The sequence below is a fragment of the Schistocerca nitens genome, chromosome 6, assembly GCF_023898315.1.
Source record: "Schistocerca nitens isolate TAMUIC-IGC-003100 chromosome 6, iqSchNite1.1, whole genome shotgun sequence".
NCBI classification, from domain to species: Eukaryota; Metazoa; Arthropoda; class Insecta; order Orthoptera; family Acrididae; genus Schistocerca; species Schistocerca nitens.
In genome coordinates this window covers 174,978,641-174,998,302 of record NC_064619.1, presented here as the reverse complement: position 1 = coordinate 174,998,302, position 19,662 = coordinate 174,978,641, and the positions used below count along the sequence as shown (strand labels likewise).

General features: G+C 43.2%; 1 protein-coding gene across 1 annotated transcript in view; it reads right to left on the bottom strand.

Moving 5' to 3' along the window:
• Nucleotides 1–19,662, bottom strand: part of LOC126263277 (uncharacterized) — an 881,511-nt gene that overhangs the window by 218,627 nt on the left and 643,222 nt on the right. The gene's annotated exons all lie outside the window — the stretch shown is intronic.

Here is a 19,662-nt window from a genome sequence, read left to right as displayed (position 1 = left end):
TAGGTAGTGAAGGCAGCAGAGGATCAAGTCGGTAAAAAGACGAGGGCAAAAAGGAATGCAAACGTCTCAAAAATGAGATCGACAGAAAGTGCAAAATGGCTAAGCAGGGATGGCTAGAGGACAAATGTAAGGATGTAGAGGCTTGTCTCACTAGGGGTAAGATAGATACTGCCTACACGAAAATTAAAGAGACCTTTGGAGAGAAGAGAACCACTTGTATGAATATCAAGAGCTCAGATGGCAACCCAGTTCTAAGCAAAGAAGGGAATGCAGAAACGTGGAAGGAGTATATAGCGGGGTTTATACAAGGGCGATGCACTTGAGGACAATATTATGGAAATGGAAGAGGATGTAGATGAAGATGAAATGGGAGATAAAATACTGCGTGAAGAGTTTGACAGAGCACTGAAAGACCTGAGTCGAAACAAGGCCCCGGGAGTAGTCAACATTCCATTAGAACTACAGATGGCCTTGGGAGAGCCAGTCATGACAAAACTCTACCATCTGGTGAGCAAGATGTATGAGACAGGCGAAATACCCACAGACTTCAAGAAGAATATAATAATTCCAATCCCAAAGAAAGCAGGTGTTGACAGATGTGAAAATTACCAAACTATCAGTTTAATAAATCACAGCTGCAAATTACTAACGCGAATTCTTTACAGACGAATGGAGAAACTGGTAGAATCCGATCTCGGGGAAGATCAGTTTACATTCCGTAGAAATGTTGGAACACGTGAGGCAATACTAACCTTACGACTTATCTTAGAAGAAAGATTAAGAAAAGGCAAACCTACGTTTCTAGCTTTTGTAGACTTAGAGAAAGCTTTTGACAACGTTAACTGGAATACCCTCTTTCAAATTCTGAAGGTGGCAGGGGTAAAATACAAGGAGCAAAAGGCTATTTACAATTTGTACAGAAACCAGATGGCAGTTATAAGAGTCGAGGGGCATGAAAGGGAAGCAGTGGTTGGGAAAGGAGTGAGACAGGGTTGTAGCCTCTCCCCGATGTTATTCAATCTGTATATTGAGCAAGCAGTAAAGGAAACAAAAGAAAAATTCGGAGTAGGTGTTAAAATTCATGGAGAAGAAATAAAAACTTTGAGATTCGCCGATGACATTGTAATTCTGTCAGAGACAGCAAAGGACTTGGAAGAGCAGTTGAACGGAATGGACAGTGTCTTGAAAGGAGGATATAGGATGAACATCAACAAAAGCAAAACGAGAATAATGGAATGTAGTCAAATTAAGTCGGGTGATGCTGAGGGATTAGATTGGGAAATGAGACACCTAAAGTAGTAAATGAGTTTTGCTATTTAGGGAGTCAAATCACTGATGATGGTCGAAGTAGAGAAGATATAAAATGTAGACTGCCAATGGCAAGGAAATCGTTTCTGAAGAAGAGAAATTTGTTAACATCGAGTATAGATTTAAGTGTCAGGAAGTCGTTTCTGAAAGTATTTGTATGGAGTGTAGCCATGTATGGAAGTGAAACATGGACGATAAATAGTTTGGACAAGAAGAGAATAGAAGCTTTCGAAATGTGGTGCTACAGAAGAATGCTGAAGATAAGGTGGGTAGATCACGTAACTAATGAGGAGGTATTGAATAGGATTGGGGAGAAGAGAAGTTTGTGGCACAACTTGACTAGAAGAAGGGTTCGGTTGGTAGGACATGTTTTGAGGCATCAAGGGATCACAAATTTAGCATTGGAGGGCAGCGTGGAGGGTAAAAATCGTACAGGGAGACCAAGAGATCGTTACACTAAGCAGATTCAGAAGGATGTAGGTTGCAGTAGGTACTGGGAGATGAAGAAGCTTGCACAGGATAGAGGGGCATGGAGAGCTGCATCAAACCAGTCTCAGGACTGAAGACCACAACAACAACAACAATTTAGGAGGTACCTACGGAAAAGCTCTATTAAATGCAAATGGTCGGCAGACGGAGAGTTCGTGACAGTAATAACACTGGTCAACACTCATTTTCTTGCCAAGGATATTTGAGTGGCTTTAGGATGGGTTAGTGGTGCTGAAGACGAATATAGCAACCATTTATGCAGTTTGGCTCTAGTTTTTGAGATAATGCTTGATTTATTCAAAAAATTAGTAAAAATTGCTAATACTAAACTCGAGCGCTACAAACCACAATGAAAAAAGGAAATAATCTTTATAAATAGCTTCTATGAAAACCTGATAGGCATTTGTCCACGTATAAAACATAATTGAAAAGTTTCTCTATAAGTATATCATTTTCCGTCCATGACGAACCGCTTCCTGCACGCTTTCCTTTTATAGGTCTCTTCAGAACAGTGACGTTGCAGATTCCAGCAATAATCTGCCATCATATGCCTGTCCCATCTTCCTTTATATCTTTCCTCTATTCCTTTCATATCTTGATGGAACCGCTCTCCTTGTTCCTCACTGAAATCACCTAGATTACGAGGAAATCGATCCAAGTGGCTGTGAAGGAAGTGCAATTTTATGCTCATGTTAGCTCCTAAGTTTTGAAAGTTAGTGAGCATGTTTTTGAGCAGTTCCTCGTAATTGGGAGCTTTATGATTGCCCAAAAAACATTTTACAACAGCGACAAAACTGTTCCAGGCCGATGCTTCAGTGACAGTCATGACACTTGTAAAATTGATATCGTTGATGAGCCTGCGAATTTGAGGACCATCAAATATTCCTGCCTTAAGTTTTTCGCTACTGAGTCCAAGGAACGTATTGCAGATGTATGTGAAGCAATTACCATTTCTGTCTAAAGCTTTGGTGAGTTGCTTCATTAGTCCTAACTTAATATGTAATGGTGGAAGAACAATCTTGTCCCTACTAACCAGAGGTTCATTAATGATGTTTGCTTCACCAACAGCCATATGTTCCCTTGGAGGCCATGTTTTCTGCTTCCAATGTTCGTGCTTTGCCCTACTATTCCACATGCAGATAAAACATGGGTGCTTTGTGTATCCACTTTGTTGTCCAAGCAAGAAGTTCACCATTTTCAAATCAACACAAATCAACCACTGGTGCTGCATATACTGAATTTTCTGCAGAACCATCTTGATGTTAGCATTTGCTTCACAAAGTTTTGTTGAGTGGGCAATTGGAATAGATGCGTAACGATTGCCATTGTGTAGGAGAACACATTTTAAACTTCTAGTGGAACTGTCTATGAAGAGACGCCAGTCCTCTGGTCTATATTCCGGCAGCCCCAATTCAAGTAAAAGTCCAGATATATTGCTGCAATACACTATAACCTCTTCTTGGTTGAAGTATGGAAGAAGGTTTTCTTCTCTCGTCCGGTAAGCTGTTATTTTAACACTTGGATGAAGACAGTTCTTTTCCTTAAGCCTGGATGCTAAGAGTTCTGATGCTTGCTTTGAAACATTGAGTTCTCGTATCAAGTCACTGAGCTCCTTCTGGTCGAACTGCTGGGGTTGTGTCTCACGACCTTCGTATTCCGAACCACTACTTGTACATTCCTCGCCGTGCACATCGTCATCTGATGATGTTAGCGTGGGTAATGTTGTGAAGCTTGGTACAAGAACATCGTTGCTGTGCACCACCGGTCTTCTTGCTGACTCCAAATCGGGATATTCCCACTTTCGTTTTTTGAACCTATTAAAACCTTTCACATTAACAATGCAAAAATAGCAATCATCTGTATGGTTCTTCTGCTCTCGCCATACCATAGGCACTCCGAAGTTTAAGCTTTTCCTTTTTCGTTTTGTCCACTGCCGTAAGCACTCCACACAGCATTTACAAACTTTATGGGGTGCCCACGCCTTGTCTTGATCTCCAAGTTTAATTCCGAAATATGCCAGATACGCTTCCTTCACAAAAGGAGTGGTATTCTTCCTGTTCTTTTGAAGAACGTATTCACCACAAATGTAGCAGAACTCATCTGGATGGTTCACGCAAAGACGGCGTGAAGAACTCATGTTTTCCTAAAACAAAATTGCACAAATACTACATATTATGCAGAACTTTCTTGTATTTGCATGTCAATCCCATCCAACAAACATCATTAATTGTTTTGTGTGAAATGAATACTCACCTCTTATTTGCTACGTCACGATGAAAAGGTTCTATCTCCTTGAAGCTGCACTGCACGTGTGTGTGACTTTCGACCATCGCCATTTTTCTTGTTTACACTGAACGCTACCTATCGGCTGTTGTGGGGATTACCTCGGTCAACAAATGAATGTCGAGTACCGCCGAATTCAAATCTGCACAACCCTCAATATCTTCAACACACGCACCGCACAACAGGATTGAACACATGCTGACAGAGTGATGTTTGCATGATGTAATCCTCAACCACACAGATGCACTCCCTGAGCACAATTGTTTAATAAAGATAGTACAATATCACTAATTAAAAAACAGGTAGCAAATACATTACACCATATATGGACCCTGCAGTCGATATTATCCACATGAAACACTCATTTCCACAAATAACCTATATCTCAAAAACCAGAGCCAATTTGGAAAAAGTACAAATATACTCGGAATGAGTATCATAACAATATCCCATTTTCGTTCAAACTTCCCTGGCAACGAAAAAAAAAATTTATTTTGTAGAGCTGTGTAATCTGTCTCCAAGTAAGGTGGAGGAGGAAGGGGATTTTAATGTGAAACAAATAGGTGATTGGAATACGACATAACACTAAACGTTAGAGCTCAATGTAGTCAGCAAGAGTCGGTGAGATACATTCGGAGGCACCGATATCTGTAGCAGGAGTAGAGGTTAGGTTGTTGTTGTTATTGTTGTGGTCTTCAGTCCTGAGACTGGTTTGATGCATCTCTCCATGCTACCCTATCCTGTGCAAGATTCTTCATCTCCCAGTACCTACTGCGACCTACATCCTTCTGAATCTGCTTAGTGTATTCATCTCTTGGTCTCCCTCTACGATTTTTACCCTCCACGCTGCCCTCCAGTGCTAAATTTGTGATCCCTTGATGCCTCAAAACATGTCCTACCAACCGAACCCTTCTTCTAGTCAAGTTGTGCCACAAACTTCTCTTCTCCCCAATCCTATTCAATACCTCCTCATTAGTTATGTGATCTACCCATCTAATCTTCAGCATTCTTCTGTAGCACCACATTTCAAAAGCTTCTATTCTCTTCTTGTCCAAACTGGTTATCGTCCATGTTTCACTTCCATACATGGCTACACTCCATACAAATACTTTCAGAAACGACTTCCTGACACTTAAATCTAATTCCATCAGTATCACCCGACTTAATTCGACTACATTCCATTATCCTCGTTTTGTTTTTGTTGATGTTCATCTTATATCCTGATTTCAAGACAATGTCCATTCCGTTCAACAGCTCTTCCAAGTCCTTTGCTGTCTCTGACAAAATTACAATGTCATCGGCGAACCTCAAAGTTTTTATTTCTTCTCCGTGGATTTTAATACCTACTCCAAATTTTTCTTTTGTTTCCTTTACTGCTTGCTCAATATACAGATTGAATAACATCGGGGAGAGGCTACAACCCTGTCTCACTACTTTCCCAACCACTGCTTCCCTTTCATGCCCTTCGACTCTTATAACTGCCATCTGGTTTCTGTACAAATTGTAAATAGCCTTTCGCTCCCTGTATTTTACCCCTGCCACCTTTAGAATTTGGAAGAGAGTATTCCAGTCAACATTGTCAAAAGCTTTCTCTAAGTTTACAAATGCTAGAAACGTAGGTTTGCCTTTCCTTAATCTTTCTTCTAAGATAAGTCGTAAGGTCAGTATTGCCTCACGTGTTCCAATACTTCTACGGAATCCAAACTGATCTTCCCCGATGTCGGCTTCTACCAGTTTTTCCATTGGACTGTAAAGAATTCGTGTTAGTATTTTGCAGCTGTGACTTATTAAACTGATAGTTTGGTAATTTTCACATCTGCAAACACCTGCTTTCTTTGGGATTGGAATTATTATATTCTTCTTGAAGTCTGAGGGTAGTTCGCCTGTCTCGTACATCTTGCTCACCAGATGGTAGAGTTTTGTCAGGATTGGCTCACCCAAGGCCGTCAGTAGTTCTAATGGAATGTTGTCTACTCCCGGGGCCTTGTTTCGGCTCAGGTCTTTCAGTGCTCTGTCAAACTCTTCACGCAGTATCATATCTCCCATTTCATCTTCATCTACATTCTCTTCTATTTCTATAATATTGTAATCAAGTACATCGCCCTTGTATAGACCCTCTATATACTCCTTCCACCTTTCTGCATTCCCTTCTTTGCTTAGAACTGGGTTGCCATCTGAGCTCTTGATATTCATGGAAGTGGTTCTCTTTTCTCCAAAGGTCTCTTTAATTTTCCTGTAGGCAGTATCTATCTTTCCCCTAGTGAGGTAAGCCTCTACATCCTTACATTTGTCCTCTAGCCACCCCTGCTTAGCCATTTTGCACTTCCTGTCGATCTCATTTTTGAGGCGTTTGTATTCCTTTTTGCCTGCTTCATTTACTGCATTTTTATATTTTCTCCTTTCATCAATTAAATTTAATATTTCTTCTGTTACCCAAGGATTTCTACTAGCCCTCGTCTTTATACCTTCTTGATCCTCTGCTGCCTTCACTACTTCATCCCTCAGAGCTACCCATTCTTCTTCTACTGTACTTCTTTTCCCCACTGCTGTCAATTGTTCCCTTATGCTCTTCCTGAAACTCTGTACAACCTCTGGTTTAGTCAGTTTATCCAGGTCCCATCTCCTTAAATTCCCACCTTTTTGCAGTTTCTTCAATTTTAATCTGACCAATAGATTGTGGTCACAGTCCACATCTGCCCCTGGAAATGTCTTACAATTTAAAACCTGGTTCCTAAATCTCTGTCTTACCATTATATAATCTATCTGATACCTTTTAGTATCTCCGGGATTATTCCATGTATACAACCTTCTTTTATGATTCTTGAACCAAGTGTTAGCTATGATTAAGTTATGCTCGGTGCAAAATTCTACCAGACGGCTTCCTCTTTCATTTCTTAGCCCCAATCCATATTCACCTACTATGTTTCCTTCTTTCCCTTTTCCTACACTCGAATTACAGTCACCCATGACTATTAATTTTTCGTCTCCCTTCACTGCCTGAATAATTTCATTTATCTCATCATTCATTTCATCTATTTCTTCATCATCTGCAGAGCTATTTGGTATATAAACTTGTACTACTGTAGTAGGCGTGGTCTTCGTGTCTATCTTGGCCACAATAATGCGTTCACTATGGTGTTTGTAGTAGCTTACCCGCACGCCTATTTTTCTTATTCATTATTAAACCTACTCCTGTATTACCCCTCTTTGATTTTTTATTTATAGCCCTGTATTCACCTGACCAAAAATCTTGTTCCTCCTGCCACCGAACTTCACTAATTCCCACTATATGTAACTTTAACCTGTCCATTTCCCTTTTTAAATTTTCTATCCTACCTACTCGATTAAGGGATCTGACATTCCGCGCTCCGATCCGTAGAATGCCAGTTTTCTTTCTCCTGATAACGACGTCCTCTTGAGTAGTCCCCGCCCGGAGATCGGAATGGGGGACTATTTTACCTCCGGAATATTTTACCCAAGAGGACGCCATCATCATTTAACCATACGGTAAAGCTGCATGCCCTCGGGAAAAATTACGGCTGTAGTTTCCCCTTGCTTTCACCCGTTCGCAGTACTATCACAGCAAGGCCGTTTTGGTTAGTGTTACAAGGCCAGATCAGTCAATCATCCAGACTGTTGCCCCTGCAACTACGGAAAAGGCTGCTGCCCCTCTTCAGGAACCAAACGTTTGTCTGGCCTCTCAACAGATAGCGATACAGATGGCCGTACCGTAGGTGCAACCACAAGCCTCCCCACCAACGGCAAGATCCATGATTCAGGGGGGAGGTTAGGTTATTTGAGTCAAAAATACACTGTCCGACGAGTAACGTGAAGCACCTGGAAAGCAGGAGGAAATAAAATGAAACTACACGGGTTGAAAGGGTATGTTACGTCATTTCATTGTTTATAATCTCGAGTCCAATTTACAATGAATTTGGCAGCATGGGTCCACTTATCAGTATAATGTAATATCTCCTCTTGCGTAGACGCACGCACTGATTCGGTTTGAAATGCTGTCATAAAGCCGTTCTTTCCTCTTCTGAAGCAAACTGACCTACTACAGTTGTAACATGTCCTTGATATGTTGGATACTGGCACTGTACGAAGTTAACGTTCGAGCTGTCCCATACACGTTCTATCGGGGACAAATTTAGTCACTTAGCTGGCCACGGGAGTATGTGAACATGACGCAGACATTTCAGAGACACATTCCATGTATGGACGTTCCGTTGTCTCTCTGAGTTCCGTCAATCACTATCAGGCGTGATATGAAATCATCCCATTGGTTCCCCCCACCACAACGCCAGACGTAATTCTGCTGTGCCTCTCCAAAATATCGGAAGAACAGGAAGTCTCCACAGGTCGCTGTCACACTCCCCGACAAAAGTCACCTGGGGTCGTGCAGAACCGCTGGACAGAATGCGGCGCTAATCAGCAGTCCACGCTTCCCATTTACGGCACCACACGAAACGCAGCCAGTTGTGTTGTGGTGCTAACGACAGCCTACGCATGGGGCGGTATTTCCTTAGTACGGTTGCTGCAAGCCTTCGACAAATGCTGCCAGTGGCATAGAAAGCTGCAGGCAGTCTATTACTAATTCTCGGATGGCAGGCGCAGATATGAAGGGATTAGGTGCACAAAAGAGGGATCATCCCTGGCGGTTGTCAGAAGTAATCGAACAGAATCTGGACGACGACTTCAAGTTCTCAGTCAATCCAAGTCGGGGTGCTGTCACGTCCGTCTCAGTGCTCCACAAAATCGGTTATTACACGATTCGACCAGCAGGCTAAATGGAGGCCCACAATAAAGCCCCGCTCCAATTGCTTCAAGTGTTGATAACGCTGTCTCACATGAGGACGTGGCATCTCCTTGTCGTTCACAGTGATGACTCAACATCTCACGCCTAAACACGAGCAGCCTAACGCACTCTGGTAGCTGCACTGCCTGAATTGCATCTCTAACCATTTACGTATTCGCAGATGGTGTGTACGTTACGAAGTTATATTGCCATCCGTCCATATTTTCTTCACTTTTTTTTTGGCTGGCAGTGTATTTAAAAGGGGTGAGAAATGACATGACCATCACTTGAGATAAATGTGAAAACAAAAACATTTCTAAAACTGCAGAGTGGCTGGAGTAATATATAGAAGATCACAAGGAATATCTGAAGCCACACTCTGTTAATGTCAATTCGGTTACAGAAAGGGAGAAAATAGCAGAGAAAAAGTTCTGACGTTGCGTTTAGTTATCACGTCACCACGTGATGTTCCCCTGGGCCTTACAAAAGACAGGACAGAGGTCTTAATAGGGTACGTGATCACCACGGACGGCAGTAAATGCCCTGCAGCGTGTTCTCATGCTGGCCACAAGGCTGGTAAGGAATAATTGTAGTAGGGCGTTCCGTTCCTCTGTCAGCGCGGCTGGCAACTACCCAGCGCATACCACATACGCTCGATAGGGGAAGACCTCCATTCGTTAAATGTCCTCTCGTTCTCACAGCTCCGCCACCTGCAATGCAGTCACGCATTGTCATGCATAAAAATGTTAGTGGCCGAATGCACACCTGAAAAGACGCACGTTCGAAATTAGTATAGTATCACAGTAACTCTTTGAACACGGTACACTCAGCGGTCAACATTCTTTTGACACTGTACTCCTTCCCCCAGTGGGTCTTTCCAGATGTGCATTCAGCCCTGACTTCATTCTGATGACTGGATGGTAAGTGACTGCATCAAACAGCGCAGTGCATATTCGACGAATGGGCCGGCCTGCCTCTTACCCCGTATTAAATTCCATGCAGCATTGCCGTTCGTGGTGATAGATTACACACCCTATTAAGACCTATGTAGTGTCCCGGGGCCATCATGAAATGTTCTCAAAAATTACTTCAGTGCAATTTTTTTTTGGATAAAAGTGTCACATCTGTTCGACTCAGTATGTACTGGGTTGTCTCATAAGTTGGTTCGTTTCGTTCGAGCGTTCCATCTGTAGCCCCTGCAAACCCTGCACCTGTCATGCCCCACTCCCCTGCACTCAGAGTAACACGGTTACCTAACAGCCCCTGCGACGTAGAGGTCGACAACCTGAATCACCGTTGGATATATGAGGTGTTTGTGCCTAGCGTTGGATGGACCAGCATGATCGTGTGATTGAAAGCTCTGGAAAGCAATAAATTTAGCTGATTTCCAGCTGGGATTTTCACCCCAACAGACAAACCTCTATCTGGATGGCCAACAGATACGGACATGGAACGGCTCAACAATCCACGAATGACAACGCTGGTGTTGGTATTAGAGCTCAAGGTAGCTCGTATTATTGTGGCCAGGAACTTGAAGAAACTGGGATACGTAAATATACACGAAGTATGACTTCCTCATAAACCGAGTGAAGGCAATTTACTCAGGAAGATCACATCTGTATTTTCGTATAGAGATGCAGCCAGAATTCTCCTTTTCTGGAACGACTGGTAACTGGAGATGAGAAATGGACCGTGTAGAACTACATTCCTAAGGGTAAATTGTGGCGCAAGACAGGGCAGCCACCACTATCTGTTCCTACATGAGGGTTGCATCCGACAAAGGTTCTGCTATTCATCTGGTTGGATTGCAAAAGCGTCCGGTATTACGAACTTCCTCCGAATGAGACTATCACTGTTCGTAGTTGGATCGCCTCACGGCAGCCATTGATGAGAAACGACCGGATCTGAGACACGATGTCGTCTTTCAGCACAACAACGCCAGACCACATACCTCTTTAGTCACCTGTAAAAACCTGTATTTTTTTGAGTTGAATGTGTTACCCCAACAGCTGTATTAGCCAGACATTGCCCATTCAAACTTTCATCTGTTCCGTTCCGTGAACAATTTCCTGAATGTCAAACGTTTCACCTCCTTGGAGGACTACAGACTGAACCTCGTAGAGTTCATCAACCTGGAAACACCCACTTTTTGGAAGGACAGCATTTATAAGCTTCCAGAGAAATGGCAATATATTGTCGACAATAACGATGTATACTGCAAGAAAAAGTTTGTTTACAAAACCGATCCACCTTATTTAATTACGTGGGCCATTCTGAAAGTAAGTTCCCGTCGGCCGATAAATTTAAATAAATGTTAAAATCATACATTTTCATTCGCAAGAGTTAGCTACAACTTCTAGCTACATATCTACGTAGTCGCCGCTCCAACTTAGACATCTGTCGTAAGGTTGTGCCAACTTTCCAATAACCTCGTTATGATAAGGCAACCTCCAGCGCTTTCTGCCAATTCTCTTCTCTGGTCTACAGGTCGTTGTCTGCGCCAAAGTGTTGCCTTCATAGTCAGCGGCTCATATGGGCAGAGATGAATCTCAGAGGTGGTCAGTTATGGGTTGTATTGTGGGTACTGAAACACTTCCCATCGAAAACGTTGCAAGAGCATCTTCATTACCGCTGCAGAATGCGGCTGACAATTGTATTGAAGAAGTAAACGCATGACAATTATGCTATGTGGGCTGCATAGCTTCAGGCGAAATTTCTCACCCGTCCCTCATATTTGGTGGAAGACACTATTTTCTAGGTATCCTTATGTTCTCGTAGTGCGCTCGAAACTGAAAAGAGCGACGTGACGCTATCGACGGGAGTACTAGAGACACTGACAACACGTCTGAGTAAAACTTAATCCGATTTTTACAGTGGTTTCTGTTACGCCGTCGCCAAGGTAGCCCCTGCGGGCCGGCAACACATCTAACACGACACAGGACCGATGTTGCCTATGCCCAAAGGCGTAAGCAATGGGAAACATCGGCTGTTCTGGAAACAGACATTCCGCGTATTACTTCCTGCAGAGGGAGTTCGAGATGGCCTGCAGGACGTTTAACTACACCAACATCTGATTGGCTGGCCAATACTGTTTAAATTCTAGAACCAGCACCGGACGTCAGTTCACGCCGAATACCGACCTCAAGGACGTCTCCACCGAAGACTACGTCTTCGATATCGGAACAGGATTTGGAATTAAGTGTATGTGTGTTACAACGGACTCTTGTGGGAAACTTATAAGTTATCTTTTAGTGCCTCTAGTAGGAAACCTCTTACTGGCTTTGTGGTTGTGATTTTTCGTTATTATTCAGTCATTTCCATGTAGACTCACGTCAATAAAAGTTGTGCTGTAAAAACGTTCGAATTGTCAGTTACAAACAGTTTTCATTTCACGACCGATCGGAACTTACTTTCTTAACAGCCCTGATAATATATTGTGCACGACCTTATGCACTGTAGGGAAAAGCGAACGAACTTATGAGGCAACTAAATATTTCTTTGAGTTACCTCCTCTATTTTACTGAAGAAGTCCTTTCTATATATGGTCCAAGATTCAAATATCTATGTTACTTTTCAGTGAACATCATGCTAAAGTATCTATCGTCCTTAAGGTTTAGACATCCCTGTACAACAACACAAGCGGCTGCGTTTGGAGTGGGGCAGATCAGGAAGTATGAACTGCTGCCGAATTGCGTCGCGTTGTGTTCACTGTGAATATAATTCTACACTCTCCCAGATGACTGTCAACAGTGAGCACGCAGCGACCTTGAAAAAGGTCCCATTCTTCCAGTCTTTAGGAGGGGCACAGTCGTATTACTACTCTCGTTATGCTGTGAGGAACCATCGGATATGACGTCAGAGCACATTTGGTTGTGATGGAGTGAACGCTGACGGCACAATGGTTCGTCACGGTCAGCTCGCTTACTCATGTGCCACCTCTCAAATGACAGCATTGTGGCACCGTTCTTCAACAGGACTGTTCTCATCTACCCATAGGACGCATCTCTATGACGTGTCTGCGTGATGTTGAGGTCCTTCCGTAACGAGTAAGATGCCGAGAAATGTCCGTGATAGAATATGTATGGAACCAACTCGGACACTAACTCCGTCCTAGTTCTAGTATCAGAGATATCATGGACGACTTACAACAGTCGCGGGGCAACTTGCCTGATGGGAGAATACAAAGGCTGTATAATACCTTTTCCAACTGAACCCCTGACTAATTCCACGCCAGAGGGCCTTTAATGTCATGTTGATAAGCAGTCCTTTGTAAATCTCACTCTATTTTGTAAATACTGAAATAACGTCATATATTCTCTCAACCCATTAAGTCACCTTCTTCACTTCTTGGTGCTTCATTTATTTTCTCTGGCAGTGTATACAGAAGAATCCGAGTAGGTTTTAGCAATGAATCATTATTGGTGATGAAAAAATAAGTTATCTTCTCTCGTTAGGTACATTATTAACAGCTCACAGGTCATGCGAGAAAGTAAGAGCAAGCAATATAATGAAGTGTTGCGAAACTTAGAAGTAGGGAAATGCTTCTGGAAGAGGGCGTTGCCACCATGCACCCAGGGTGGAGACGCACGTAGGTCGGCAGAATTGCCTGCAGGTGTGCAAGAAGATGGAATTCCAAAAGTGAGCCGGAGAGCGTCGTTTCCCGCGGGCTGCCTGCTCATTTAATTACTAGCTGGCGGAAACGCAAACGTTCGCAATGAAATATTAGCCGGCGCGATTACCTAGATTAAAACCACCGCCCATTTTTCTTCCGTCCGCCTCATAAAAATATTTTTGTAATATCCTGCGGTCTACGGAGAGACAGACCTGCTGTGGGCACATTCTAGGTACCGCATCCGCCGCATTCCACATGTAAACTAAAACCGTGGCTCATGACGACAGCAACTGCGCTAGGTCTAAGTTTCTCACCTGCCTTCACAGTGAAAAGCAAAAGATCCCGTCCTTATAGACTGCAAAATTTTCAACAGGGTTATATAAGATATAACTCATAGTAATGAACGCCCACAGAGTTATGATCTCGAAGTGCAGGCTTTTCTCCATGGGAAACTCACTTCTGTTAACAGTATATCATAGAACGAAGAAAGGACACCATGTGGTGTGGCGGAGTAAAATCTTCTCTGTAGGAATCAAACTGCTTTCCGCAAACGAATGCCTAGTGAGACTTGGATAGAGTGTGCCTCCACGAGATCTAGCTTCTGGCATACGGTTTATTAAATAGTTACTTGACTTCCGGGAGGGCATTCGAAAGAATAACGCAATATCGCTACCTCTACGAAATATCAAAGAAGCTTTGCGACTGGATTCAGAACTTCCGAGCAGGTAAGTCTCGACATGTTGATCTTAACGAGGCGAAATTTTCAGATGTAAAAGTAACTTTGGTAGTAAACCAGAGTAATATTGTAAAGCAGTTACTTTTCAGTATAAATATAAATGATATAGTATTTAACGTAGCTAATTCCATGAGGCTGATAGCGATAAAGCAATTGTATACAAAAAAGATGCAAATCCAGAAGACTCAGAGAATTTCTGGGCTTTGTGCAGAGGATCGATGGTTGGTGAAGGGGCTGACAATTGACATTTAACGTAATTTGTACGTATTGCAGATAAATAGTAAAAAAAAAATCATTACTGACCGATTGCATTTTTCGTGGCTCACGATTCGGAGTAATAACAAACAGAAAATAGCTAGGTATATCCGTCGAAACTGACCAAATCTCAAAAAATGGTTCAAATGGGTCTGAGCACTATGGAACTTAACATCTCAGGTCATCAGTCCCCTAGACTTAGAACTACTTAAACCTAACTAACCTAAGGACAGCACACACATCCATGCCCGAGGCAGGATTCGAACCTGCGACCGTAGCAGCAGCGCGGTTCCGGACTGACGCGCCTAGAACCGCTCAGCCACAACGGCCGGCTGACCAAAGCTGGAACGCAGAACTTAGTGAAGCAAACAGAGATGCCAGATTGAGATTTACTGGGAAAACCATAGGGAAAATTGTTAGAATGGTGTACACGTTTGTAGCGTTTTTGTTTTACATGTTGGTATTCCGAATGCTATGGGTTTACTTACCGATTATCACTCTTTATTTGTAGCTCACTGTTGCTATTTGAGTTTCTTACTGTCGTTTTGTAATTTGGAGACAGTGAGTAGGGCTGTGGACTCTAGATGTTGTGGCAAGTGGATCAGTCGCAACATTTCCGACATATTCATTCTTTTGTTTGAGTGCAGTAGAGAGGTGAGAGCAGCGGAGGCAGCCAGAAAAATTTGGGTTTTGTATGGCGATAATGCCTTTGGACAGAGCACAGGAAGGAAATGGTTTTCTCGTTTTATGGAGAACCGTTTTCACATTAGTGACTTTGCACGTACTGGAAGGCTTTGGGATTCGATGATCGGTTACGAGCATTAACCCACAATGACCCACGTCAGTGCACACGAGAACTGCCAGATGTGATGACCAAAACTCCGGTGTACGGGTACCGTTTGCTCTAAGCCAAAATCACAAAATTCAGCGGATGTTCACATGTGGATTTCTGCTTGCTCGTCATCAACTGTCTCGTGAACATCACCGAGCATTCCTATGCTGTATCGTTACTGGTGACGAGAATTGGTATCTTTAAGCTAGCATTAGGTAAAGAAAGGAACAGCTGAGCAAACCAAAACAGCAACTTTCCGTAGAAGAACCTGCGCGCATCCACATAAGATAATGTTTCTGGTGGAACAGCGACAACGTGGTGTACTATGAATTGCTTCCACAAGGTGCAACCGTCACTACTGACATTACTGTCAACAGCTGAGACGTCCTGCAGATGCAGTCCTACAACAACGACCGAGACGTCTGAGTGGCGTGCTGCTAAGCCGGCCGCATTCTGCTAGACTGACGAAAACTGTATACAGGAGTTGGGCCGGCAAGTCATACCGTGTCTACGTACTTTACCTGACCTCGCACCCTCAGATTTTCACCTTCCCCGCTCTCTGTCGAACAACCTTCAAAGAAGTTCCTTCACGGAAGAAAGTACGCTCCCAACACAGCTCCACGAGTTCTTCGCCTCAAAGTTCCGTGATTTCTCACAAGGCAACCTCCCCATCGCACCCCCCTCAGATTTAGTTATAAGTTGGCACAGTGGATAGGCCTTGAAAAACTAAACACAGATCAATCGAGAAAACAGGAAGAAGTTGTGTGGAACTATGAAAAAAATTAGTAAAATATACAAACTGAGTAGTCCATGCGAAGATATGCAACATCAATGAGTATAGGACTCAAGGAGCGCCGTGGTCCCGTGGTTAGCGTGAGTAGCTGCGAAATGAGAGGTCGTAGGTTCAAGTCTTCCCTCGACTGAAAATTTTAGTATCTTTATTTTCGCAAAGTTATGATCTGTCCGTTCGTTCATTGATGTCTCTGTTCACTGTAATAAGTTTAGTGTCTGTGTTTTGCGACCGTACCGCAAAACCGTGCGATTAGTAGACGAAAGGACGTGCCTCTCCAATGGGAACCGAAAACATTTGATCGCAAGGTTATAGATCAACCGATTCCTCCACAGGAAAACACGTCTGATATATTCTATACGACACTGGTGACGGCATGTGTGTCACATGACAGGAATATGTTGTCTACCCACCTAACTTGTACACTTGGCGAATGGCTAAAAAGATTCTTCTACCTTGCCCGATTTAGATTTTCTTGTGGATTTGATAATCACTCCCAAAAATTGATGAAAATATAAGCGTTTGTTACATAAACTGAAAATAATAAGTTAAACTTTTCACCCAAGGGTAGGTTTGAACCAAGGACCTCTCGGTCCGCAGCTGCTTACGCTAACCACGGGACCACGGCGCTCCTGGGCTCACGTGAGCCTTGTTGTTGTATATCATACGTATGGACTACTCAGTTGGTATATTTTGCTTATTTTTTCATAGTTCCACACAACTTCTTCCTGTTTTCTCGATTGATCTGTGTTCAGTTTTTCAAGGCCTATCCACTGTGCCAACTTATAACTAAATCTGAGGGGGGTGCGATGGGGAGGTTCCCTTGTCAGTAGTGGAATCTGAAAGTTACCCAACTTTTGGCAGATTGTTGTACGTAGTGAAGGAGAATACATTATCGGTGACTAACGTCTTTGTGATGTGTGTTCGTTGTGTTTGTTAATCTTATGGAAAAACGCTACGAACTTATGCTCCAATACGATAATTCAGCCTTAAGTGGCTCAGAAAAGAATTATTCGACCAATTCGTGAATATTGGTCATCAATCCGGGACTGTTACGAGTGGGTTAAGTAGATTAGTTAGAGAATGTGCAACGCGATTCGTCTCGGGTTCGTTAAGTAGGCTCGGGAGCGTTGCGGAGATGCTCGTCAAATTTGAGTGATAGACGCCTCAAAAAACGACGTGAATTTCTGGGAGGATTAGACTACTGTCAAAATTCTGAGGGCTTCCGTTCGAACCGAGCGAGGTGGCGCAGTGGCTAGCACACTGGACTCGCATTCGGCAGGATGACGGTTCAATCCCGCGTCCATCCGTCCTGGTTTAGGTTTTCCGTGATTTCCCTAAATCGCTCCAGGCAAATGCCGGGATGGTTCCTTTGAAAGGGCACGGCCGACTTCCTTCCCCGTCCTTCCCTAATCCGATGAGACCGAGGACCTCGCTGTTTGGTCTCCTCCCCCAAACAACCCAACCCCCTTACGTTCGAGTAAGTTAGACACTACGTTATTTCCAGGATAAGTTTTCATTCGGCAGCGAAGTATGTGCTGGTTTGGGACTTCTTACAGTTGAAATTGCGTGCCTAGCCGGGACCTGAACCTGGGACGCTTACCTATCGTCGAAAAGTGCTGCAACGACGGAGCCATCCAAGCACGACTCACGACCTCCTCGATACGCAGTTTTACTTCCGCTAACATCTCATCCCCTGCCTCCCAAAATTCACACTTCCTGTATATCTCCAAAGTGCTGGAAGTATTAGTCCCGCAAGGTACGCGGAACACCTGTGAAGTTTCGGAAGCTGTGGAGAGACATCATCGGAAGTGAAACTCCGAAGGGAAGGAGCTCGTGAGACGCGCTTGTATAATTCAGATGGTAGAGCAATCGCTCAGGAAAGACTAACGACCCAGGTTACGGCCTGGGTCCGGAGCACCGTTTTGAGCTGCTGTAAAGTTTCGGTATGTCATTTCCTCTTAGAACTATGGTGCTGGTACACACCCTAACACTGCAACGTGGCTTTAGGAGAATAGACGTACCTGTAGATTTCTCGTAGATGCTTTACGTGTCCTGTAGATCTCGTAAATTCTTGAAACGAACCCATTTATGAATATTTTAGCTAACTTAGCAGGATTAACGTGACTGCGATTAAGACATATTCACGTAAGAATTTCAGGCTGTCAAGCTTGATGATTTGGAAGGAATAAAGTTAATCCTTTCAAGTTCCATCGACCACGCGATCGCAGCAGACAAAGCTCAACTCGGGCGGGTAATGACTGGCAAGGAAACGGGCGTGTCCTTTCCCGTAAACCTGGGTGGTCGGATGAGGATCTGAACCGCCGTCCTCACAAATGACAGGCCACGGTTTCAACCACTGAACCGCCGTCATTGGTCGTGATTTTTGTTTCCTACAGATCTGGTACGTCATTCCATGTGAATGCCAAAATAATTCTTAATGATGAACCATGACTGAGTTCTCATTATGCAATATGTTTTGTAAATTATTATACCGAATGATTATTATTGCTATTATTACTGCTATTAATCACCGTATTTTGAATCCCACGTTTAAAAGAACTGATATTTTTTCTCTTTAAAAAGCTATGAAGACACAACTGCATCTTGTATGATAATGGGCCGCATGCGGAAATATCCTACGGAGGATAACAAAAACAAAAAATTCTTCTGAAGCAGCATTATATACATATAAATTAGGTACATTGTAATGGAACTTGAGACACTATGGGGCTTCGTGAACGCCTAAAATGTGTTACCGAGAAGTTTCTCCGTGACTCAGGTCGCGCGGTTCCTGACTGAAGCGCCTAGAACCGCTCGGCAAGAAGGAAGTATTACAAAGATATTCAGAGCATTTTAGTATGATAGTGGAAGAAACGTTTAAAACTATAGTGTAATTTCAGAGAAAATATGTATTTGAATTATAGTATGATTCCACTTTGACAAATCTGTTTTGCGCTCTGTATCCTCTATTTCATTTGTAATGGCAGTAGTGGCACCGGCCAGCCCGGGTCTTACTAACCTGCTCAGAGATATGAGTTACGTAGTTCCGTTCATGACTGATTAGCTGGTTGTCTTAGCAAGGGACGACAACTATATGTTGAGTTGCGCAAAATACGTCATTGCTTAAGATAATGAGCAAATTAATTCATCGCAACTACGCAGTTAATGCCCGCTGGTTCTGTTAAACAAGAACCTGCAATGGTGAAGTATTTCCTCGGAGGAGGCGACGATGATATGGAGCCAATCAGTACTGTGGAGTAGTTTGCAACATTCTCGTAAAGCTAAGGCCGTAGCAGGAGAATCTTACCAGTGAGTCGAAAGACTAGTTGTTGCTAAGAGCATTGAAAGACCGAACCGATCAACATGTAGCATTGGAGTTGCTAATGTCGTTGGAAACGTGTCTTTATTAACGAATTAACTCGGTTACGTGAATTGATGGACAGAGTGAAGAAATAGTATGTGTATATCGACCCACAGAAAGTCTAACGTATTAGTTAATTATTATTAGGGTGGACACGGATGCGGAAATATAAAGGAAAAATTTTCCTGTCGTGAA